This window comes from Strix aluco, chromosome 5 (assembly GCF_031877795.1).
Source record: "Strix aluco isolate bStrAlu1 chromosome 5, bStrAlu1.hap1, whole genome shotgun sequence".
NCBI classification, from domain to species: domain Eukaryota; kingdom Metazoa; phylum Chordata; class Aves; order Strigiformes; family Strigidae; genus Strix; species Strix aluco.
The window spans coordinates 18,373,491-18,398,509 of record NC_133935.1 but is presented as its reverse complement, the minus strand read 5'-3'; the positions used below and the strand labels follow the sequence as shown (position 1 = coordinate 18,398,509).

The window sequence follows — 25,019 nt, the reverse complement described above, 5'->3', positions numbered from 1 at the left end:
CTCATACAAACCACTGGAATGATTCAAGAAGATATATTAACATATACTTAGTAGGCAAGTACAGTGATAACTCAATGACAAAAAGACCTCCCCTTCTATAATTGATAAGACATTACGAAACAGTGTGTTTAGATTTTTAGACAAATAATAACAGGTTTACCCAAAAAAAGATAAATTTGATATAACTACAAGTTTCACCATTTTACTCAGTACACACTGCTTCAGAAGACTTCTCTAACACGACAGTGACTGACATTTTCTTCTTCTACTCTGCCCAGTTATCTGTGCAGTTATTTCATATCATCTCAACTTAGAGCTATTTTAGAAAATATGCATATGCTTTGAGACATGAAATCAGCTACTGCTGTTGATAAAAGGACCAAGAGAAAGCATTTTTAGAAACAGGATGTTAAAAAAAACACCACACAAAAAACCTCAACCAAACAAAAAAAGCCCCATAGACCCAAGGGGGGGGGGTGGGGGGGGGAGGATATCTAATTACATACGGTTGAAAATGTAACTGATCTATTATTTCAGAAGATCTGAGCAGAAGTTGTATAAATATGTACAGCATTCAAGTAATTTAAAGATATAAATACATAATATAATATATCCAGAACGCAGAAGAGCTAAAGATCCAAACAGAAGTCAATTATTTAATACAAGCCAATAAAATTATCACTGGTAGATGGAAACTGCTTCCCACATCCAACTGCTGAGGCAGTCCATGTGTCCGGCCAGCATCTGACAACCCGCAGCCCATCCAGCAGCCAGCTGTCACGGACATGAGTTGTTCTACCTACTCACCTCCCTTCTCCTGGCTGCCTGCTTACTGTGTATCAGTGCTGGTGTGCACTGAGCCCCAGAATGCTGTCGGGGAAAGCTAAGCCATCAGAAGTATAACCCTGCCAAAAATATAAAGCAGCCAGTTTCACACATTCATTCACCTTAGATGCACTGGAGCTCGGGCAAAGATGCAAATTTATTGATGGGGAAAGGAAGACAAGACTTCCTTTCCAGAAGCAAGTAGCCACTAGATAATGTTAATTCTGTTGAAATGCATCTCAATGGGGCTGGAGCAAACAGTAGGGAAGGGGGGGGAAAAAACCCACCAAACCTCTTCTCTAAAAATGCGTGACTTTAAATTTCAAGTAATATGCCCTAATTAAAGAAAGGCTGCAGGGTACTAATTGCACAATAGCATCACAACAGACTACCAGGCACTACTCCTTGTTATGATAGATTACAAGTAAATATAAAACTATGAACTACATAAAGAACAAAGCATGAAAAGAAACACGCAGTTGCTCGTCCCTTACAGCAGCAGAAGCGGTGCAGCTGTGCAGCACACCGGCTGCTCGGTGGCGAACGCCTTTCCTCCCCAAGCCAGGGGCAGGCAGCCTGCTGTCAGGCTCCCCAAGCACTTCAGTCTCCCTGCCAAGTAATTAACAACCATCATCTACGAAACACAGAAAAACAAGCCGCTCCCTGGGAATGCTCACTGCACCAAAACAGAAATATAAAGAACCCAAAGCTGGACACTACACAAGAATTCAAGTGCTTCCTGCTTTTGACCTGGTTGGGGGAAAAAAAAAAAAAGGAAGAATAGACACAAAAAGCCTGGTTTAAATACAGTTAGGGCCTTCCTCTGAAATCATTCAAGAAGGACCTTCCTTGTCCAGTCCCTTTGAAGCCTACCATAATGATTCCAGCTTTTACATTGTCTCTTGTCCATAAGGAAGAAGAGAGAGATCACCATTTCACACTAACTCATTAGTTCATAATCATCCTTATGGAAGGAAGTCAAATACAAGTTACCTAGAATGGGGAAAAATCCCTTAGCCCTAAACTGCCAGAGATGACCACGCTGTCCACAGAATTCACTCCAGATTAAGAGATCTGCACATCAGTACAGTTGCCTCTTGAACATCATACAGATTGAAACAGCTTTACATTTGATGCTATGAACTGGCCAAGAGATACAAATTCAGAACTACTCTATTGTTTCGTCCTCTCTCCTCTCTTTTGCAGACACTCATTTGAAATACACTTTAAAAAAAAAAAGGAAAATGAAAAAAAGAACTATATGATGAATTTAAAAGGTCATTTTATGAAAGTTCTTGAGTTGGAGAATTAAAATCATTTTTGATGCAGACTTGGATGAATATTTATCATACTGCTTCAAAAAGCTCAAGTCATACAAATATGTATCTTCAAGCGTGCACATGGATAGGAAATGCTTTATAAAAAAAGTCATGTAGTGTAAAAATACATTAAACCCAAGTACATTTAAGGAAGAGAAATAATTTTGTAATAGCTCAAGTTTTGTCCAACACATCTGAAAGATGTGCAACCTTTCACTTTGCAAACATTTTGAAACTGAAAACGTTTGAAGGCCCCAGGACAGACAAAAGGCTGCTCAAACCCAAACTGCAGCTACTCCAGACAGAGCGAGACAGCCCCCCACCAAGAGGAGAAAGTCTCATGCCCTCCACATCCCAGTAGCTCCCACTGCTCTCTAATTACCAGCTCTAACACTGGCTGGGTTTCTCTCCAGGCCAGTGTAACCCCCTGCATCTAGCAGGCAAGCGGACACTCGTTTTATCACAGGAGTTTCGTGCTGTGTGAGTGCGTTGAATTGGCCCACGGATGAGACCAAAAGTCTGGGAGAGTCCCAGGGAGGGACTGAGCAGCCTTCTGGCAGTAACTGCCCACTGGATCACTTGAGCTGTTCACAGAACTGCAGCCCAGCAAAATGTTGCTGACTCCTATGCAGTATTTACTGTTTTCCTTAGACCCTCAGTTTTTGGCACCAGAAGAAAGGGTATCAAAATATTCATTCAAAAAAGTGGATGGCTTGCATGTTGCAGAAGAAAGTTTTCCAAAACAGAGAGCAAATAAAATCTATGAAATTACTCTTAAAACATAAACATTTGTTTAAGGCTAAACATTTCATTTCTTTTGTAAGACAAGGTTTGGCAATACTCCAGTTGCTCTCCACCTTACATGACCTAACCCAGCTGTTGCCTTCCCTTCTTCTTCTTCCTTTTAGTGACAGGTCATGACTGTAAGGGCTTTTCCACAAGCAAGCAAGAGCAGTCACAGTGTGTTAAATATTTTATGGCAATCTAAAGGAAAGATTGTGTTTCCTAAGTATCCTTCTCAAGGTCAAGCATTGCCTGCCAAATTGGAAGGAACACACAGGCACTAATTTTCCAAACTCTTAAAGGAATTTAATCCTTTTGTTTTATAATAATTATAAACCCAAGGCAAGGGGGGAGAGATGGGGAAGAGGAGCGTTCCATAAATATTTTGAATTTTTAGTAAAGACTCAACAAATTGACTAGGTTTACAAGCATTGACGTAAACCATTAGACTGTCTGTTTATATAGCACCTACCACATAAAAGACTAATATAAGACTCAGGGTGCTGCAGTCACAAAGCAAAGCATAGTGACGGTACTAATGAAAACACTTAAGTCTCTGTTGACTTCTGGATCACGGTATCATTGAACCTTTCGACATGACATCACTTGAAATCAGTTTTTCAGTGATTATTTTCCCCTATAATGAATACTACTACAAAAATAAAAATCTGTGAAGTTCCAGTCTTCAAAAACATCAAAGCTACAGAAAAGGTACATTCTACATATTTTCCATATTTGTTATGGGCCTTTAGTACTTGGAAAAACTGCTTTGCTCAGCACCTTGACACACTCTCAGTTGCACACTTTGATAGCAATGAATAAACTACCATGTGACTTTATACCTTTCTATACCTGCCTACAGTTACTGTCCTATACAGGTGTATACAGCACACCTATATAGGTTTGCTATTCCCCACTCATGCAGTCCCAGCAGCCAGTACTGGAAGGATTTCTTTCCACTTCGCACTGGAGGCAGCCAGTGCTTCCGCAAGAGACTCACTGCTTCTCTTAGATGCTATTTAGGAGTGTCCAGGAATATCTGTCCACTTGATTTCAAACCCACACAGGCTAGAACTGCTTGCTATCACCTTTTTTATGCGTATTGTCTATATTTGTAGGTGTCCTACACCATTCTGAGAAGGTGACATTAGGAGGTATCTACATGTTATTCCACAGGCTGGCAGAAGCTCACCCCTTTTAATTCTTCAAGCCAGGTATTTGCACCATAGTCCAGTCCTGTATTAACTGCTTTCACACAACTAACTGGAACCTGGGAAATACACTGCCTGGAAAATACCATGATAGTATAACCTATGTCACCTTAAAGGACATACAAATACATTTGTGCTTCACATATTCCATCTCTCAAAAAAAAATTCAAAGATCACAGCTTCACCAATATATTTGACATTCAGACTGCCACTGTTACATGTAAGTATACTGTAGGCCTCTGCAAACTGAAGTAACATGAAGCCAAAGGGCAAAGAGGCAAGATAAATACTATTTTCAGTATTACAATTCATGGCACACATTGAAAATTCATAAGGATTTAATGTTACATTTACAGGAAAAATAATATGTATTACAGATACTAGAAAACAGTTCTTAAGAGAAAAAAAAAAAGAAATCACTGAAAAAAAAGTTTCCTACATCCACATGTAGTGTCTTCTCAGGATACAACAAAATGATAGTGGGAGGAAAGGTGTGATTCCCATCATTTTGGTTGATTATCAAAAGCTGGGGGGAGAAGGACAATTTCAAACTTGATCATAAAACAGATAAGGAGCCAATGGAATGATTTTAAAAGTATTCTTCATACCCAAGAAAAATCAGATGCCCCTAAGTACTGAAATTAGGAGAGCTGGGGTAGAGCTATTTGCATGCATCTACTCCAAGCTTCTCTAGCAAATCTCTCAGACTCACTAAGCCAGCAACTCTCTTCCCTCTATTTAGTCTCAGAGGGCTTTCCAGAGGGAGACTAGCATTCTGAACCCAAACCTTCAACAGATCTGTTTCATCTATCTCTCTGTGGAAAACTTAATTCAGAATATTTACTGTCTTATATTAAGCTGTTAGGGTTGGATAAGCCTTTTAATTTAACTTACCCTAAGTTGAACTTTTCGCAGAACCGAAAAATGCACTCACTTAGAAGTAAAGCAGTATTTTCAGTAACATTCTTTAAAATTCAGTTACAATCATATTTGCAATGGAAAAAATCCAAATCTTTCACTGGATGGTGCAATAAAAGAAAGCATCATTTCATTCTGGAAGCCAATTCTGTATATTAAATGTAGCGTAAGAATCAGTTAAAGGGATTATTGCAAGCTGAGTATAAATCAGAAGTGTAAAACTACTTCCTAAAACAGTGAGAGACATAATTCTTAAAGCCAATGATTACTTATAGAAATGATCTATAGAAACCTTGCAGCTATAAACGGAGCTCTATGAATCTAGCAAATAAGACAGGAACAGAAACCACTTATAAACATCAGAAAATTGATTTGCTTTTAAGAAAGTCTCGAGCTAGTGAAAGCAGCAACAAAATGAGCCAAAAGTAGCAAAGTTCTCAGTGCGGCAGATATATCAGACAAGCGGTTCAAGAAACTGCAAGCTCATTTACTGAGAATAGGGAGAAAAAGCCACCAGAGCATTCCAGCTGCATTGCATCACAAGGCAGCTGGATGTTCACCGGTTTGTTTGCTTCGAACTAGAAAGTTTAACTCTTGGTGTCTCTGGCAACAAATACGCCCCAAGTCTTGAAGAGATTAACAGAAGCAACCCGTTCAGTCTTACCTGGTTCAGAAGACATTGTTTATAAATATAATCCAGTACCACTGCACAAGGAATTGATTTCGCAACGGTAATAACCCTACAACAGGCTCACATATGTCCTGTTTGCAGGACCTGTAAATTGCCAGAAAGGGCTTCTTGCCAGATGTTCAGCATATACCGACAGTTTACATGCCGGGTCTTTCAATTACACTATGCTCCTCCTCTTTGAAGGAAAGCCTGTTTTGAGAGGAAAAACGTAAGCATACAAGTCAGTCCTCTTAGAGACGAGAGAGTGAAGTCTGTTCACTATATTAAAGAGGAAAAACAAAGAAATCAGCTTATGTAACCTACAAACTGCTGAAGAAAGGAGGAGGAGGAGGGACTACTGTAAGTTGTTTTGTCTAATGCCTCAGCTGCTATCAAAGTTTTGTCACAATTAATTGCATTGCTCTTTGAAATTAAAGCAGTATCAAGTTAAAGAACAAGTTAGTACATTTCTCTGGTTAGTACTTTGTTCTCCCTTTCTACTGCACAATGCTCATTTCTAATAATCTTTTTCTATTGCATAATCTATATTTTAAGTTTACATCTAGAATGAAGTACATACAACACACAGGATACCAGAGCAGTGACCAAAAAAAGTCTACATTAAAGAACTGTCAATAAAATACTAGCTTATTTGGCACAGATTAAAATTCACTAGAATAATTTTTTAAACATTTAAATATTTTTTAAATAGCATAAACTAGATATTGTGCTCCAGGGTAGAATACAAAGATACCAGAGTGAATTCTGAACTGTGAAAATGTACATTTTTAAAAAGCAGAAGGATTCACTGAAAAGAGAAGTTACTGCAAGTAACTTTCTTTTATTGTGCACAGCTCTCACACCACATGATCCCACAGCCAGCACACTTTCATCCCAGCAGGAGAAAGAAACAGGGATTTAAATCCAGCGCTGTCAATTTGGATAATATGAATCAGAATATAGCAGCCGGCTTGTCATTCACTGCAGCTGAGGTCATCTTCAACCACTGCGTTGGTCCAAACCACAGCTCCCTACAGCCCCTTCCACCACACCTGCCACTCGTAGTCCTCACAGTCAAGGACTATGGAGAAGCACAACCCTGCAGAGCTGCTTTGAAGGACAAGCACCAAGGGTTACGGGGACTACACTTGCAAAACAATCCATTGTTATGAATATCTGTTTTTCACTGAGGAGACAGCCCTCTGAAATAGGGCGGCTAATTATTTCCTTTCTATTACAGATGTTGAACAGAGAGGGTATTGCCAAAACCAGTAAAAACAACTCTTTTCCTCCAGTTATTTCAACACTTTGGTGTGTTTTTCTTCTTGAGATGAGCAGATGCAACTTCCACTCGTATGGATTTGAAATCTAAGTGGAACCCGTTTTTAGCACTTTGACCAAGACTTGCATGTGTTGTTTTTGTTTTGAGCATTTATTTTTAAACTGCTGGGCTAGGAAGTTGCATTTCCCTATCCTTGATACTCCTAGCAAGTAATCCCAGGCTCCCTAAAGACACATACAAATTTTATTCACCCAGGTCATCAACACTAAAATAAAAAATAACAGTAGCCAAGTTTCATAACCAGACTAAGAGAACTCCAATGCATAGTTTACATTTCTATTTTGAAGATCACCTCCAAGAGTTCAAAGCTTGCCCCCTTGCTTGGGCTTCCACATGAGGTACATCTTACAACAGAACACCTTCTCTCTCCAGAAAAGCCTTTGCAGAGAAGATGAATTTTCTGCTCAGTTTCCCACAGTTGAAACAAACCACCTTTCCCACCAGCCTGGTTTGTCTGCCTGCCAGTGAGGCTTTGTCAGCCTTTCTTCAGCCTGGTGTACTCTTCCCAACCCAGGAAAACCACTGATAATGCCTCTCATACAAGTACATGACGGATTTTAAATTTATCTGGGATCAGCAATACATTTTCAATTTCCACAGAAACAAAACAGTAGATTGGGAAACTGTAAGACAAATGGCTACAAAGTAAATCAAGACACAATTAGTTCAGATAAGCAGCTACATAAATGCTGGTTACTGACCACTGTAAGCAAAGAGAAGAGAAGGGGTCACACAAGGAAAAGTAGGGGCTGGACAGGAAATCAAATCTCCCTTTTGGGGAAACATATTTAATAACTGTTACAAATTTTGTAACGTGACGCATGTGGGAGGGATGACGTTTGAGCTACCAGATGCTGCTCCCCGTCCGTCCCTGCCACAGGGGACAAGGCACAGAACACAAAGAGGGCAGGGCTCTGACCAGTGCCGAAAGGTCCACCTTGGATCGCACAGGCAACCCTCCAGCTCACAACAGCCCACAGAGAGTAACCACAGCTCTGCTACTGCCCAAGGAAGAGAAGGAATTCCACACACATGAAGAAAACTGAATTTTGTTTCCAGAAGGAGTAATATTATAACAGGTGTAAAGAAGTCACCAAAGCCCATCTTTAAAACACATGCTTAACGCCTCCTTTTTTAAAAAGAAAGGTAAAAGATTAATTGTTTTATCTCTATTTGATTAGCTAGCAGATAAGAGGACTTGGGAGAGGTTAAAACTGAGACAATGGAGATCTCTCATTAACCTATTCCCCTGGTTTCACCAGTTTTATACCTGACTTTGCTTACTCTAAGAGCAGAAATGTGCAAAGTACAAACTGCACAATACAGTTATATTGGCAAATATTGGTTGAAAACTCATCAACACGAGGTGCAGCTATGTCTTACCTGTCACCAGAACATGCCTATGAACTTCTCTTTGAAGTTAACTAAAAAATAAATTTAGTTTAAGTTTCTCTACAAAGCAGATGAAGAGGCATAGAGAATAACTAGTTAAATAAAACATTCCCATTAGTAGTATGATTGCAGTTACCCACTAAGATGAGTAGTTGCTGTCATTTAGTATGACTAAAATAACTACACAAACTAAACTCAGTATGTTTTTAGTCCAGAGACTTGCACAGCAGACTAGTTCTATGAAACTAAGCTACCTCAAATCATAATTATTGGCTCATATATGACTTCATCACACCAATAATTAGAAGTTTTTACAAATGTCTTGTAATAAATATATGGCACTTACTTTGTTTTCCACCTCCAAGCATTTTTCAAACTAAACATCACAAGCTTTCTCTCAGTACTTCCCCTGTTTTGCAGATAAGGGGACTCAAATTATGTACCTGAATCATTTTTTTGAATATTCTTAATGTGATGAAGCTGGAGTTGAGGAGGAAGTCTCACAAGTACTGTTAGGAAACCTGGAAAGCTGAACTATGTATTACAGAGCTGCATGGGCAGCACGCCACACTGACACATTCCCCCAAAACCAAATGAGCTCATGTGAGAGTGAATCACAGCCCAGCATTCAGTATGGCTGTCTTCAGCTGGCTCCTCCTTACTGCACACTCACTTGGGGCACAAAGTGTTTGAAGAGGCTTGCTGAAGATGCTGCAGCAGGACATGATACAAAGTTTCTGAAAGCCAGTGATGGAGAGTGATTTTTTGTCCCATCGAAGGATCAATAACCCATGTGTTGCCTTAGCACAGAAAGGAGCATGAACACTTCTGAATTTCAATATATCGGTGCTCTGCACTGAAAGTACCCTCCGACTTTTTTTTCCATGTGAGAGATCTTTAGATATCTCAATGAGTACAAGAGAGATGTAAAACCACAACAACTAAAGAGGCACCATTCACAGGGCTCCTATAAAGTAGGTGTGGTTGACTCACACTGTTATCTACCTCTCTCCCTCCTCCTTTACACCCCAGTACTTCAAAAGCACAGCAGTTTGGTCCTGGGCAAAAACGAAACCATGCTTTGTCCTTACCCCAAAACAGCTTCTGAGGTGCTAATAAAAGCCTCTCTCAAAAGCCCAGCAGTAGTCTGCAGAGGGGTTCAACTTGTCTCCCTATTCTTAGGGCAATGGGATTAACTACTGAGACACCACACACCCCGTGTCCCAAAGTGACCCCACTTCTATTAGACCTTCCACAATTCAGCCCTTTTCATGATTCGTGGAATAATCTAAAATCAGTAACAAGTGACTTCATGCATAAGGCTGGATGGATATAAAGCGTACCTTAAATTTTAAAAAATCCAAAGCAGAAAATTTGCTAAAGACTGTAGTTTTGAACAGATACTTCTGTAACAAGGCAAAAAAAAGTCTGAAAATCCACTTGGGGTGCGGGCACACAAAACAAAGGACACCTCTGCAACAGCAGATATGCAGAAACATACACTGGTCTAGGTCAAAATTTGGGAGAAAGCTGCACTGCCCCAGGCATGCTGTACCTTCTTGCTGTACTGAAGCAATGACTATCCTCTTTCTTTTTGAGTGCTGTGCAAGAGCCCAAACAAGGCCTACCACTGGTGCCTTGTGGTTTCTTTTGATTGTAACTGAGGACATGATGGGGGCTTCCTGCCTCTGATCACCATGAGTGGATAGTAAAACTGCAGATCAACCAACTACCAGAAGTCAGGCAGCCAACTACCAAGAGCTACAAACAAGGGAAATCACCACATGGATGTTCAGTTTACCCTCTCTGCCAAGGAAAAGGAGATTAAGCCCAGAAGGATGTTGTTAGAGTTGCATTTCAGTTTAGTTTTTCTACAACCAAGATGAACAGATCCCACTCCCATCATTCCCCCTTGTAGCTATATCACATTCCTCCCTTACAAAAATGTCCAGCCCATAATAAGCCAAGGCAACCTAGCAGGCAAAGCAAACTGTTTTGTTCCATGTGAGTAAGCTGAATCAGCGTTTTGCACTGTGACAGGCTCCGGGAGGTGCATGGTGATCGTAGCATGGCATAGCTCAGCACAGGCCAGGCTGTCACGTTAACTCAGCTCCGACACCTCATCCAGGGCCAGCAACGGGGGTCAGTCCAAGGACTCTAGAGGTTAATGACAACTGAATGCAGTAGCTGTGAAGTGTTGACAATGACCTTTCAAGGAAGGATGCAATTCATGTGTCCAATACCCTCAGGAGAGACAAGGTGAGAAAGTCCATGAGCAGCCCAAGACCTCCCTTATGCCAAGACAGTGGGTGGCTGCTGGCAAAGGAACATCCTGCTCTTCCTCTCCTTGCACTGAGTCTTGTCTGGCATCACAGCAAGCCTGTTCAGCCCACTAATCTGCCAGAAATGTATTAATTTTCTTTTGCGTTGTTCTGTAAACTTAGCACGCTGAGGTAGCCCATAGGGTCAGACAAGCATCAGTGTCAACAGAAGGAGAAAGTGGGAAAGAAAAACAAAATCCTTCCAGGAAGCAGACCTAGTTATTTGCTGTCTTGTTAAGCTGCATCCTTCAAGCTTTGCCACACAGGCATGTGAGGAAGGAACAGCCAGCCATATGACGACTCAAGATTTGCAGGTATATAATGAATAAAAACATGGGCAAAAAAATTTCTAGATTAAGCAAATGACCTACAGAAACAAGTGACCACCAGGAAAAGGAGGGAGGAGGAAAAGTCTGCACAGAAGAAGGCTGGGCAGGGAGGGAGTTTAAGAATGGGTATTCAGGACTGCTGCAACAAGGAAAAGTAACAATAGCACCTTAAAAAGATGGGTAACTAGCTCCTCCCAACAAGGTGAGAAATGCTATGGGAGACTCTGGATCTGCAGCCCAAACAGAAGCAAGTTTGTTGAAAGGACACTTTCCCTCCCAGTTTTGAAATCAAAATCTCTTCCATCATTCCCTCCCCTAGCTCTCCTGGTTCACATGCAAGGGGATTCAAGACAAGCAATCTCAAGGCAGGTGTGATGAACAGCTACCATGCCATAATTAGAAAGTAAATAGCAGTATTTTTCCATCGTTCTTTTCTTCCAGCTCAGCTGTATCATGTGCTTCAAAGAGAGAGACTGTGGCTGCACAAAAACCCAAATGACATGCAATAACAGTTCTTAGGGGGAAAAGCCTGGCTTTTTGTCCTACATTTGTATAGCGTATGTCATTGTAGCATCTTGCTGTCTGCAATTTAGTCCAAGCATAGAAAGTAATACAAGCAACCACAAAACTCTCCAAATAATTAAGTGGTTGTAGTTCTGCAAAATCAAAGGACTATATTACAGATCACTGAGCACCACAACACTGACATCTATTCTATTAGCGTTTACAAAAGGAGTGCTTTTGCTATGGCAACTATATTTTACACTAACCATATAAAGCTGGTTTTCTGTAGCTTAAAGTATTTCCCATACTTTAAAAAAGTAATCCAGGAATCTGTGGTTCATTTTTCAATTCATCTTCTTTAGCAAAGAAAAATCAGCAATTGTTAAAGGATTTTTGGTTTTAGAGGTGGGAAATTATCAAAGGCCTTTGCCTTTATCAACTGGGTTTGTCAGTTCTCCTGACAAAAAAAAAATGGCTTAACAGTTCACTATTTTGTATACCTCCTTTTTATATATATTTACTACAAAATTGAGAGAAAGATTCATGTTATGATTTAGGGAAGAGGAAATTACTATTTATAGTGTTATCCATGCTATTACACCAACACACAGTTAGCAAATAAATACAAAGAGAAGACCCTCTGGCCTTGCGGGCTCTGCCTTTTCTCATGGCACCTTCATTGCTTTCTCCTTCCCATGCCTTCCCCCTCAAGAAGGCTGTTTCTTCAGACCTCCTGCCTCTGCCGCAGCTGCTACCTCGTCGCCAGCAACAGTATTACTTCCAACGGTGATATTCCCACTTGCCCCTGCACTCTCCTGCCAGCCAGGACATGCAGCTACACCAAGAGAGATTGGGTGGTGCTAGGCCAGAAGAGCTGCTCTGGTGCCCCAACAGTTGGGGACCATGTTGTAGCTGTTACCACAGAAACCCATACCCTCCCTTTAAGGAAGGGTAGAAAAAAGGTAAGAGGAAAAAGCCTGCAACCTACCCTAATAGTGTTGTGCCACCCATCTTTATTTACCTTCACAAATTAAACATACCACTTGTTTAACATCTTTGCAAAACAGCTTAAGAGCACAGACTCCCATTTTCCAGTTAATTTAGCTTCTGGTCACACACACAACACACATACGTACCACCCAAAAAATTCCCCACAACCCAAGCCACACTGGATTTTCCCTAGATTCAGTAGTACAGTGAAAGGCTGAATCTATAACTTAAAAGTTACCTCTGCTACGTTAGAAATCCAAGCAGTACAAAGACTCACAACTCAAACAGGTCAGAATGCAGTAACTGTGATTTTGCTTCCATATAAAAAACACGTTTGGGCAGTGACAGATACTAAAAATAAAGTCCAAATTATTCTTTGAGTTAATAAAAAAAAAAGCATGGAAGATTCACAATAAATACCAGAGTGGAATACATCGGTACACTTCTGGAGCAGGTAAGAGCGTATGAACTGTGGTCAGAAAAAAAATTTTTAAAAAATCATTCAATCAAATATTCTGTGTCTGAAAAGAAGCAGTAGCAGATGTCTGGGTAACCTACAGTAGCAGGCTGCAAACACACAGTGATCTTTCCCTCAGTCTCCATGGCTCCCAGTATCAGTTGTTTAGGGATCACCTGCATCAGCAAATGCATTTGTGCAACTGTATTTTACCAGCTGCTGGAAAATGTATTCACCAGGAATTTGTTTATTCTTTTTCCAAATCTCATTTATATTTCTTGCACAGAATATGGGACAGTATAGGCATTTTCAGTCTATTCTACCTTAACTCTGACTCCATGCTTTTTGGGTAAGAGAAACTTGATGGCACAATACATTTGCCCTTCCCCTTCCACCTTTCTCCATCCTTCCTGTCACATCATAGAAAACATCAGATTACCTTTCTCCAGAACACATCAGTCCCTAAAAATCACAGAACCATGGAATCATTTGGGAGGGAAGGGACCTTTAAAGATCATGCAGTTCAGCCCCCCTGCACAGGCAGGGGCATCTTTCACTAGATCAGGTCTCAAGACAAAGAATTCCACTATCTGTTCGTGACTATTTCCTTCTGCCTCAAATACATAAACAGCTTTAGTCTCCTGATTTTGTCTTGTTAGGGCCAATTTAATCTAGTACTTACAGGATAGGCAGCAAGTCGGGGACCTTCTTTATAGAGCTTTTCGTCCCCTGCCATTAATACATAGCACTGCTTTTTTCCCAGGCCATCCAGCCTTGCAGAGAAAAGTGATCAAAAGGAATTCCTCAAATCAATTTATTTCAAAGAAGGAAGGTAACATTAGACAGCGTTGACAAAATGAGAATGTAGAAGTGTATTTCAGCTTTTGGTACAATAAGGATGCAAGATCAGAGACAGTTGTGACTGTTTTATATAGTGAAGTTGTGCTGATAGTTAAACACAGCCTTCAGAGAGACCACATCAGCACTAATGAAACTATAATTTCCTTTAAATTATTGCTATCCACACCCCAGAAGTCATCAGACAGATGGTAATAGCTTTTCATCATTTATTTTAACACAAAAGCAATCAATAAGCTTTTCCCCACAGTTCTTTTACTGCTATCTATGAAATCTAAAAACCTAGAACCAGAGAAGATGTCAGCTATAAAACAGACACAGTCAAGCTTCATTGTTCTCTTTCTTATGGATATGCTAAAATGCCATCCAATTTTGTGATAAACTAGATTAAAGCAGTTTCAGTGATCTATAAAGAAAATCTTAACCAATCAAAACACGATGAATAAACTAGAGTATCAAAGAACTGTAAGTAGATCATGTTGGATTGAGCAGCTTTTCTGTCACCACAAAGGTGTCCTGTGCATTGTTTTGCACTGAAAATGTCTAGTATCAGATTGCAGGAATATCACACTTCTGTTAGCTTCATGGATCATTCACACAAGCTGAGGATGTTCTGTAGAAGACACACACACACAAAAAAAACCCCTCAGCTACCAGCTGAAGTTTTACTCCTGTGTTAAGCAGTAGGCAAGAAAGCATTCTACAGTTTCCAAATTTTTCAACAGTAGGAAAATTTTGGAATATTCTCAAACTGGAGAAACATCAGCAACAGGACAAATAACATCAGCAATAAGACAAGTCCGGAAAATTTAAGTCAGTTGTTTAGAAAGACTGCATTTTACAATCAATAAAGTCAGCTTTATAAAACCATACATCACCAAAAAAAAAGCAAGCAGTAATTATCCTGCTATGGCAGAGACCAGGCCACAGCTTGCAGAATAAGTGGTAAAATAGGTAAAAATTGGTGGACAAGGTGCTTTAACCACAGTGTTCTAGACTAAGCTTTTAAAAAGAGCTTTTACCCAAAATAACAGGATGCTAGCAGACAACAGAGGGGTGTGGCATTGCTGACTTTAGTAAAGGCAAACAGTGCTCACACTGCTAATTCTATTTCATCATACTAGATATTAACCGGTGTGTTTCAATTCTCAGGTAAAGCTCTAATTCCACCACCAAGTCTTCCATTTTATTTTGGCTTACAGCAGCTATCTCTAAGAGTTTGTTTGTAGTAGCTTCCACAGTTAAAACTGACTTACACACAGAAATCTTGACAAGCCAAGGGACAAAAACACTTGCCAGTTGCATTACAGTGGGTGGCCAAGTCATAACCGCAACATAAGGCTCCAAGCAATGGCGTGAACGAGAGCTACTGAAGAGAACAGACATCAAAACTAGTCATGAAAACAGTCTTGGCATATCGAGCTGCCAGAGAAAGGTGGCACAGGATCTTTAAAGAAAAACAACAGGTAATCTTATATAACCTATGAATCCTTTCGATATTTTAGGGAGCTTAACAACAGGTATACAATACTTGACCATGTCGAACGCAAGTAAAACTAGCCTCAAGTTATGTATTCTAGGTAATAGATCTCAGTCTCAATGTAACTGCTGCAAGCATAATATGAGAAGCCATCAAACTATTCTGAATTTCAGAGAAGACTTCATGCTTTTAGTCATCTTCCCAAGCACCAGTGACCTCCATAAGAAAGAAAAAAAAAAAAGTAAAAATTAACTTGTGTAGGAAATGGGATGGGGCTGTAAGAGCACACAAGAGATGCTGAGACTGAGAAGGAAATACTAGGAAGAAAAATTCCAAGTGAGAAGTTCAGGTCGTGCCCTGCAGGAATAACTCATTACAGAATCAACTTGTTCTTTCAAGTAATATTACAAGCTCTTGAGCTAATTTTCCCTCTACTACTCAAACAGCAGCTATGTTCGACACCACTCCACAGAATACACCACACCACCCATGGCGCCACTCAATGCCTGCAAAACAAAATCCTTAACTGTAGAAGAGACTGGAATTCAGGTCTTCTGAAGCCTCAATCCTCAATTCATGAGCCTTTACTAAGGCAGCTTGCATAGTACTTTGTTTCAATCTTAGCTACCAAATCTAAGCCAGATACTCAGAACTATAACCACAACACTACTTAACTGGGCAGCTGAACGTGGGTTTTGTTTGTTGGTTTGTTGTTTTTTTCCAGTAAGTGTTACTACAAGTATAAGTGGAGCAGACAAGCTGCAACACTGTTTAATACCAGGGTTAGCTGCATCTATACGATCTTCAGGAAGGTAAAGTGCTTCTGTGGTTGTAGGAAAACTACAGCATCAAAGTACAGTCCAAAGGATACACAAGCCAGCAGACATCTACAGGTAGTCAAGAACAAGCATTAAAAAACTGCAATGAAGGATCCTCCAAACATCAGCAGTTGGAAAAGCACTTCTGCTAGCCATCTGTCAGGACTAGAAGACTTATCTTCCCTCTGATTCAAAATTTGGCTGCTTTGGGTTCCCTTTGCTCTGAAGCACTGGAGACTGGTTGTGGCTGAGTCCAGCTAAGCATCATGCTGCTAGTAGAGTGTATTTCTCAAGTGCCTGCTTAAGTTTTATGCTAACAGGAATCTCATGACATTTGCAATGACTTCAATCTTTCTTGCTCAGTTTCTGAAACATAGTGTAGCACTGGCTTTTGGTCATTTACTACAGTTTAAGGTTTTGTTTAAAGTTTGTTTCCCATAGGCAGTAACAGTCTGTGATTCTCAGTGTGCCAGAAGAATTGTCTACTGAACAGGTAAATGAGACATCAGTTATATGGCTGCCTGTGACTGAAGGGGGTGTGGGAAAAACCCCCACAAAACCCCCTCAGTGACCAAATGGCTCCTTCCAGTCCTGAGCTCCCCATTCCCAAACATACTCAACTACTCACGTTACTCAGATACTCACCAAAAAGCAAACAATTCCCATGTCTCTATCAGCCCAAGTAGTATTTTTGTACTTAAAATGAACAGCTAATTATTGCATAGCTTAAGAGCAACTGGATGTACTGAAAAACCCCTTAGAAATAATTCCACTTCAAGATATTCTGTTTCTGGCATGCAGTCATTTATCCCCACTCTGTTCTCCCAGCTGTGAACAAGGATTACCTGGGATGAATGTTTTCTGAAATCATTTGCAGAACAGTTCTGAGTCTTCAGGTTCTTCAACTAGACACCTCAACAAGGAAGGACAAAAGTACTTCTGTACTCGGAAAAAGACTAAAAAAACCTGCCACAATTCATAGATGTATCATTAATCTGCACATTGCTGGTCTCTCACATTTAGTTACTCACAGTCTCACCGCACCAGTTTAGTACTGATCTGCTTTGAATTTGAACAAATTCAAATCTGATGTTTTCTAAAATCTGGTATAGCAATTTCTAGCACAGTGAAAAGTGTTAATGCCTGCATTTTGTCCCCACCCATACAAAGCATAAAAGACGCAAGCAATTTTACATGACTAAGGCCCAGCAAACAGACCAACAGCAGCAGTGCCTGTGTCAGCAGGTTTATCCTCCCACATCCAGCATCCCGAGGACTTCATTATTTCATGGGAGCTGCAGAGAGCACAGTTTGTAAACAGGCTCCAGGACTTTCCAAAACAGTTGGCCCTTCAGAGGGCTTTAACCTTGAAATAGCCATACTACTACAAGGAGAGAGTAGAGCCTGGGCATTTTGTTTGTTTGCTTTAATGTTCAGAATACACAAGTAAACAGCAGGAAAAAAGCATATTGAAAACTAAGCATGCTTAAAAGCTCCGCCAAGTAGCAGCCCTAACACAATGTATAAATAAATCCAAGCCATGTCAAACAGCATTCCACAGTCATGTGTCAACTGAAAAGCAGAAAGACTTGTCTGTTTGAAGAAAACAATTGTGATCGTTTATATGCAAGTCAACTTCCTATATATTGACTCAGGATTTTACCATTTAACAACAAGTTTCCTGAAAGCTTAGTATGTAGAGACTTTATAAACAAGATTACGAGCATCCCACTGTATCCTAGGTTATATTTCTAGCCACTATTTAACTGGGAGTTCATTCACAATGTCTTTTTTTGTGAGATGATGTACCTAAATTGAGCTTCTCTCCTAAAAAAACCCCAAACAAATCACTGCTCAGTATGACCCATCACTTCTGCTCGCCCCCAAAGCCTGCATTTTAGAATAAATCTCCTTCATGAGATCATGTAGCAGATTACACCAACCCTCATTTGTCTGCATTAAGCATAAACATCAGAGCCACTTGTAATAATTTACCAAAGATGTAAAAAAACCCACCTTTTTTTAAAAAATTATTCATTTCAAACAGACATTTAACAGTTCCTCTGTTACATGTAAAGAGGATGTCTACTATGAAAGACCAGATGCTCAAATGGATTAAAGAGTGTCTAGCTTTTAAATCCTGCATCCGCAAATCAACACTGACCTAGTGACCTAAAGTAAAATTTAGTAAGAAAAAAAAAAGTATCCAACAGCCACATATAGACAATTCAAGAAGGAAATAAAATTGTTCGCTTAAGACTGTCTGGACAATTACACAGTGCTCGTCAGAGAATATAATAAGAGCTGGAGAACGCCAAATGTAAAAGTCCCCTATTTATCCTTGAAACACGTTTAGCAAAGGCAGTGGAAAAGCAAGCTTCTCAGCACACTACTAGCTAGCAATCAGGAGAAATCACCTCCAGAAGGGGTATACAAGCCATTACCTTTATGTCAATATGATTGTTGCTGCCTGTGAAGACTTGCCAATAAGACAGTAATTCACATCCACAGCAACAGCAAATCCTGTAGGCAACAGCTACCATCCTAGAAGCAGACTGGGGAACAGAAATGCATCCCACACCAGCTACAGAATAACCTTGGGGCGGTTGTCCCTTCCTCCAGCTAGGTTCAGTGCAGGGTCTGAAGGGTGAAAGTCTAACCTCTTTTCAAGCACAAAAGCCAATCTGCCTCCTGCACTCTTTTTAACAACTACAGACCTGCAACTTGCAGGTGTGAACAAGTCCACTGCAGCCCATTAAAAACAAGTTTTGCATAAATTGCCCACTTCAATAGCAACGAAATGCTTAAATTCTGGAGAAGAAAGGGGTTAAAAAAAAGTCTTTATAATTACAAGATGATACAGCTTCCATTAAGAGCACTCGCCCAGTTCCACCAACGTGCGAGTGTGACATGTCCAAAAGGACTTCAGGCACATACACCAGGCTCCCACAAGCACAAGAAAAGCTCACACACCACAAACAGTTAAAAGTACTCAAAGAAATAAAAATCCCCTCAACCTCCCACATGCACACTTTTGTTACACACCAAGACTTGGAAATCATCTCGTAAGTTAAAAATTTATCCTAGTCAAATATGTTGTAATCGTGACTTATTAACTCCACTGGTAACTTTTCTCCCAGACTCCAATGCAATGACATTTTAAGTGCATAAAATCAGAAGGCACATTGGTGGAATTAAGACTGACACAGTGTTAATTAAAAGCCTCTAGTAGTGTCCTCCGCTGTACCAAATAAAAATGGCAGTCCTGGCAAGAGGGATGCTGCATAAGAGCTTTATTTGAAAAGGGAAAGCCCATTCGTGACTAAAAATATCTGCTGAAGTAATATTATGTCTATTTGTTGTACAAATTAATTTTAATGACCCTCATTTAAGTCAGTAATTTGAACTGCACACAAACGTTCATCATGCATTTATTATGAAAAAATTTAATACTCCTAGCTCCTACAGCACATTTATAGGACACAAAAGCCTTACTGAGATATATGGCTAACCTTATTTTCCCCTTTAAATGAAATCCTGCTACCAAAACAGTCACAATATTTGCAGAGTAACCTGAAAACTCATGTCAACTCTCCATACAATTAAGCTCTATAAGAGAAAAAGTCCAAAATGTTTGGTCAGTTGGCGAGTTGGAAAGAGGGGCAGAGGGTGGGAACGAAGAGTGCAAAACCTGCTCCTGCATTCTGCCTCCCTTACACTGCTTCCTCTGAGCAAACTGCATAAAACACCCTAAACACCCATTGTATCACCAGCTCTGTTTGAACATTTCCTCCTTGTCTCACCCTTCATGCCAGTATGAAAACCAAACACGTATCACGTCCAAAAAGAAATCACTCAGACAAAAAGCAATCAGCGTGAAAAGGCACGTAAATCAAACAGATTTGGCAGCGAACAGCATTTCATAAAGACAAGAGATACCAATTGCTCCATTTGTGTCAGTTCGGCCAGTTATTGTTCTGACTTACTACTTTAACGACCCCAAATTAAACTGCTTGAACTGAAACCCACAAACAAAGATCTTTAAAATACAATTCTCCCCACACACACCCTCTTAACAATAAGCATTATTTCCACGGTGCTACCATCCTTAAATCATAAAGCTGCTGCGCCAATTAAAAATTACCTACTTACATACATATTGAATTTAGTACTGACCTTGCAAAAAGCTCACTCCTCTTGGCTAGAAATCATTAATAGTTTTGGTAAAATCCTTTTATGTGCTCCTCCAGCTAGCTAATTCCAGCCTGCCATTAACGCACTCCATTGCGGATAATTGCCGACAGCACACGCTCCCCTGCTTTTTCTGGTTCCCAACCCAGCGAGGATAATCACATTCCAGTGGGGAGCGAACAGATGGCAGCCTCCATGGTAACCAGTCCTCCCCAGCTAGTGGTGGCACTGGGAGACTCCCGGAGACTGGGCAACAAGCGCTCTTTGTGCCTCAGCCCTGCAGCGCGCCAGGGAAGGGAGCGCCCGCTCGCAGCGCTCACTGGGCATGCCTAGCAGGTGCCTTGCCTTCCCGAGCAGGCGGCACACACCTTCACCAAAGCTTGCAGCCAGGTTTAACCTTGACACTGCCTATTCCCGCGTCCCGCAGAGGGGGAAAAGGGGGGTGGGGGGGGCGTAAAACACACGCTAAAATGGAGGGGGAGCTAGCGAGAGTTTTCATTTACTGATAAAACAGAGGGCTCAGAGAAATTAGCTAAGGACTGGTTTTCCCCCTGACAAAATGGTTTTCTGAAGACAGGCTTACTTCTCCTGAATGGGTTTGATTTCAGCATGATGGGAAGGTCTGCTGCCTGATCTCTATCTCCTGAGCCTTGAAACTGCTCCCCTCGATAACACTATCATCTCCCAACCTGGGTTTTCCTCAACAAGAACTGCACAGACCCTTGCTTTTGGTCTTAGGGCTTCTCTCAGGCTTATCTGCTCCTGCATCTGCCTAGACCAATGCTGAGTCAGCAGTGGGCAAAACCACCATGTCCCTCTGATGCACCCCCAGGCTGCCGGGAGTGTGTGTCCATGTCTGGAAAAGCCTTTTTTTGCATAAAAGCCGTGTCTAAAACCACTGCTCTCACCAGGCCAGATCCTGCACAGCTACACACCTACACTGGTGGCATACACCTGCTCCGTGAAATTCCCACTGACATGATCTGGAGGGGAAAGGGAAGTGGCTTTTCAAGACCAGCCGATAATGATCTTGTCTGCAAAACAAAAAGACCTTTGAAAAAATATATTAAGGCTTTAAATACTGATGAGTTGCACAGCACCACGTCTCAAAATATTTAGGGTTCAAACCACTGGATGTGAAAAAGCATGTAGTACGGTAGTCCATGGTCTGCCTCTCTTGACACATTCAAACTTCCTCTCCCTCGCTCTCAAAACCATGCAGCGCTTATGACTAACAGCACGTCAAAAAAACGTGGGCAATTTTTCTTAATGCTGAGCCAAATTTGGACTTCATGTTGCGACATGCTAACTTAGGCCTGCTGAATTATTATTTTGAGGAAACCATCTTCCCCTCCTTTCTCCCCTAATGGCACCTTTGATCTTGTAGCTGGTCCTGCAGGGCAGCATTTGTTCCTGCAGAAGACTGAAAAACCCTGTGCTGAAGCCCATCACCACAAAAATGCCCATCTTTTCCTCTGAGTGGCTCCAGGCATGGAGCTCAGTAATTTTCTCCACCCCACCCCCCCAAATTTTCAGTTTCCCTCATCTTCACTGCATAAGGAAGTTAGCTTTGTTTCACAGCAAACACAGTTAAGTCTTTCTTACATTGGTAAGAGACACCACTATTAAACTACTAGTGCATTACACTGGAAGCCCTTCAGATGGCTGCTGACAGGGCTTGCATACCCATAAGCCATGGGAGAGTCCCCACCATGGAAAGAATGGTGGCTAATGAGGGCCCAGACTTTGGAGGGGACTTGGAGCTCACAAGGGCACTGTAGGTGCCAGTGACAGGCATGGGACCAAACCTTGGTCTGCCAACCTCGCCTCCAGGACTAGTAGATCATTCTGACTCATGCCACTAATTTCAACGGATTTTCTTCCTCTAAATAAGCAATCTTTACATCATCAGAAATTTCTTAAGCAACGACGGATGCCAAACCTAATCATCCATCAGCAACAAGGGCAAAATAAAGTAAGGAAGGAAGCCAACTTCCTATTTAATTTGTCAATTGTTAATAACAAAAACTTTTCAGTATTTAAGCATTATGAAACACGCCAATAGAATTTCTTGGTTTGCCTCTTAAAAATAAAGACCATGGCTCAAAAATTAGTTTTAATATACTAATAGATTTTATGTATTGTGTATTTATGGAAAAAAACCTGTAGCAATTACAGTTCTTGGCAAACAGACTTCAAAATTACAGGGATTCAAGTTCAGTTTCAGTCTTTTTTTTCCCTTCATGAAAAACATCTCCAACAAAGTAATCTAGATTTTTGTTAATTCTAACTTTATATTTAAAAAAATGTTATTGTTTACTGAAATATTACATGCATTTTGGCATTGGAAAACTGGTTCCAGACACTGACAAAAATCCTTAGACTGTTTTTGAACAAGTACTAGCTGTACTCATTATAGAAGGATTGCTAGCAGAATAAAGGGCAACAGCAGTCAGAATCCATTTCAGCTTCTTACTTGGAATTTAATTCTTAAGTCTGATTTTACACAGACACAGTGCAAATGTTTGAATAAACCACATAGAGCAGCCCTCACACAAAGAAAGGGACAATGGGATGCACTACAAGTTTTGGCAGAAGCAATAGGTACGTTACATGGAGCAACACTAAACAAGTATCCTCTGTATATGTGACAAATGTTTTATTCAAACTACTTGATAAAGAGAGAGGAAAACAGCACATCCAAAATGCTTTTGAAGAGGGCTGAAGAAGGGAAAGAAAACTTAGCCAACTGCCCTTATTCACTGGCCCAGTCTGAGCCAGATAGGAGTCCAGGAACAAATTGTTTTTAGCTGGAAGGTATTAATGAAAATAAACAACATATTGACATCCTGTCTCCTGAATTGATTCCATTGAAGAGATTGTCTTTTATAACAATGACACCATGTGCTTCAGCTTTTTCCAGTCCCAGCTGCTATCTGACAGACTAGGACTTTGTTATTTCATGCAAATCGGTGGGGACTCGAACTTTAGAAATGTATCTTTTCAGATTAGATTTTTTTTTTTGCATGATGATTGCTTAAAATCTATTCACCCAAAACAAGTTACATGACTTCAGAATAAGTCATATTGAGAGAAGTTAGTCTCCACTCTCTGCATAAGATTTGAAAGCTTTATTTATAAAGCCAACCACAGCATGTAAGTAACTGACACCAGGCCTCACACCTGCATGGTTTTGAGCTGCTGCCCATTTTTCATACCTGTTTTTAGACTTCTACTAAAAACCTTGTAATCCTGACAGCTGTATCAACTGTACATTACTGCCAGAGATAAAGCAATACAATAGACCATTGATCTGCTCTATTATATTATCAGCTTTGTTTCTAAACAGAAAGCAGCTTCAATATAATATGTATGTACTTCTCTTAACTTGATACCAATCTGGTAATGAGGAAGTTCACTTCAAGGGAAACAGGATGTCTAAATTTTTAAGAGTATATAAAAAAAATATATTCTGTAAGCAACTGTAAGGGCTGAAACTTGCAAAATTTCCTCTTACTTGTCCAGAATTCCAAGATCTAACATTTTCTGTGACAAGCATAGAAGGGGTAAGGCTTCCACACTGGTCCTTTTAAGATCTATGTGTATGACAGAGATGTTCTTCCAGTCTTATCTCAATTGGCTGTTTTCCTAAATTAAAAAAGACTGTACTTGGCAGAAGGAAAACAATGAATTAAAGCTCGACAGACAGCAAGTGCTTCCTCAGCAGCACCTCTGCAGATAAAAAACAAATGGAGACCTCACACCTGGGTGAGTTGCACTCCTCTTACTTCCCAAGTGTCTTCAGGCCCCATGTTTTTGCATCAGCACATGCTTCCTCAACGTCACAGGCAAACTAGACTATAGCTTCTCCTTCTTTCACATGGTGCCCCTATGGGCCGGGAGCACGTGTGTGCCAGGCATGGGAGAAGGGACAATTACTGTTTTGCTCTTGTTCTTACAGCCGCTGTTTGATTAAGTGATGTCAATGTTTTGAGTGATAAACCTTTCCCTTCCTAACTGTTGCTGCTTACAAAAGCAGGATTAGCAGCAGGAACACGAGCTACCTCCTTCTCACCAGTTCAATGACATAGACTGTCTCCATCCACTACAACAATCATTCTTCCAATGTTACAACAGCTGTTTCTACGGATGCTTATTTTTGGCAACTGTCATTAAAGGACAACAAAGAAACATGGACAGAGCTCAGACTAGGCCATCTTAGTGACCTATTTGGGGTACAAGCCTGGAAGTTATCCTTCCTTCATAGGCAGTCCTCCAGAATAACTCTGAAGTTATGAAATTAAACTCCTTACAGAAGTAGAAAAAACAAGACTTCTACTGTTATGTCTCCAAAGACAGTTACTTTCAGATCACAAACAGCACCAGCCCAATACACTGAAACACTTACTTCATAAACTGGAATTACTCTAGTTTCCAAATTCTTTGCGACACCTCTCCCACTGAGCTGTACCAGTAGTGCCTCCAAGCTACTAACGCCTGTAGAAAAGGACATAGTTTTTTCTTTAAATTTAGACCACACCAAAGCATATCTAGAGTTAGTCAGGCACATTGATTAATATAATTTTAAAGTATTATGGAAAGTAAATTATG

General features: G+C 40.5%; 1 protein-coding gene across 2 annotated transcripts in view; it reads right to left on the bottom strand.

Moving 5' to 3' along the window:
- FGD4 (FYVE, RhoGEF and PH domain containing 4) overlaps positions 1 to 25,019 on the bottom strand; it is a 118,204-nt gene that overhangs the window by 53,630 nt on the left and 39,555 nt on the right. Inside the window, exon 1 of one of the 2 annotated variants that reach the window (XM_074826253.1) lies at positions 20,394 to 20,611. The exons of the other annotated variant lie outside the window; for it this stretch is intronic. The gene's annotated coding sequence lies outside the window, so the exon portion shown is untranslated. Of the gene's footprint in view, positions 1 to 20,393; positions 20,612 to 25,019 lie in introns of those variants that run through there. 2 annotated transcript variants of the gene reach the window in all.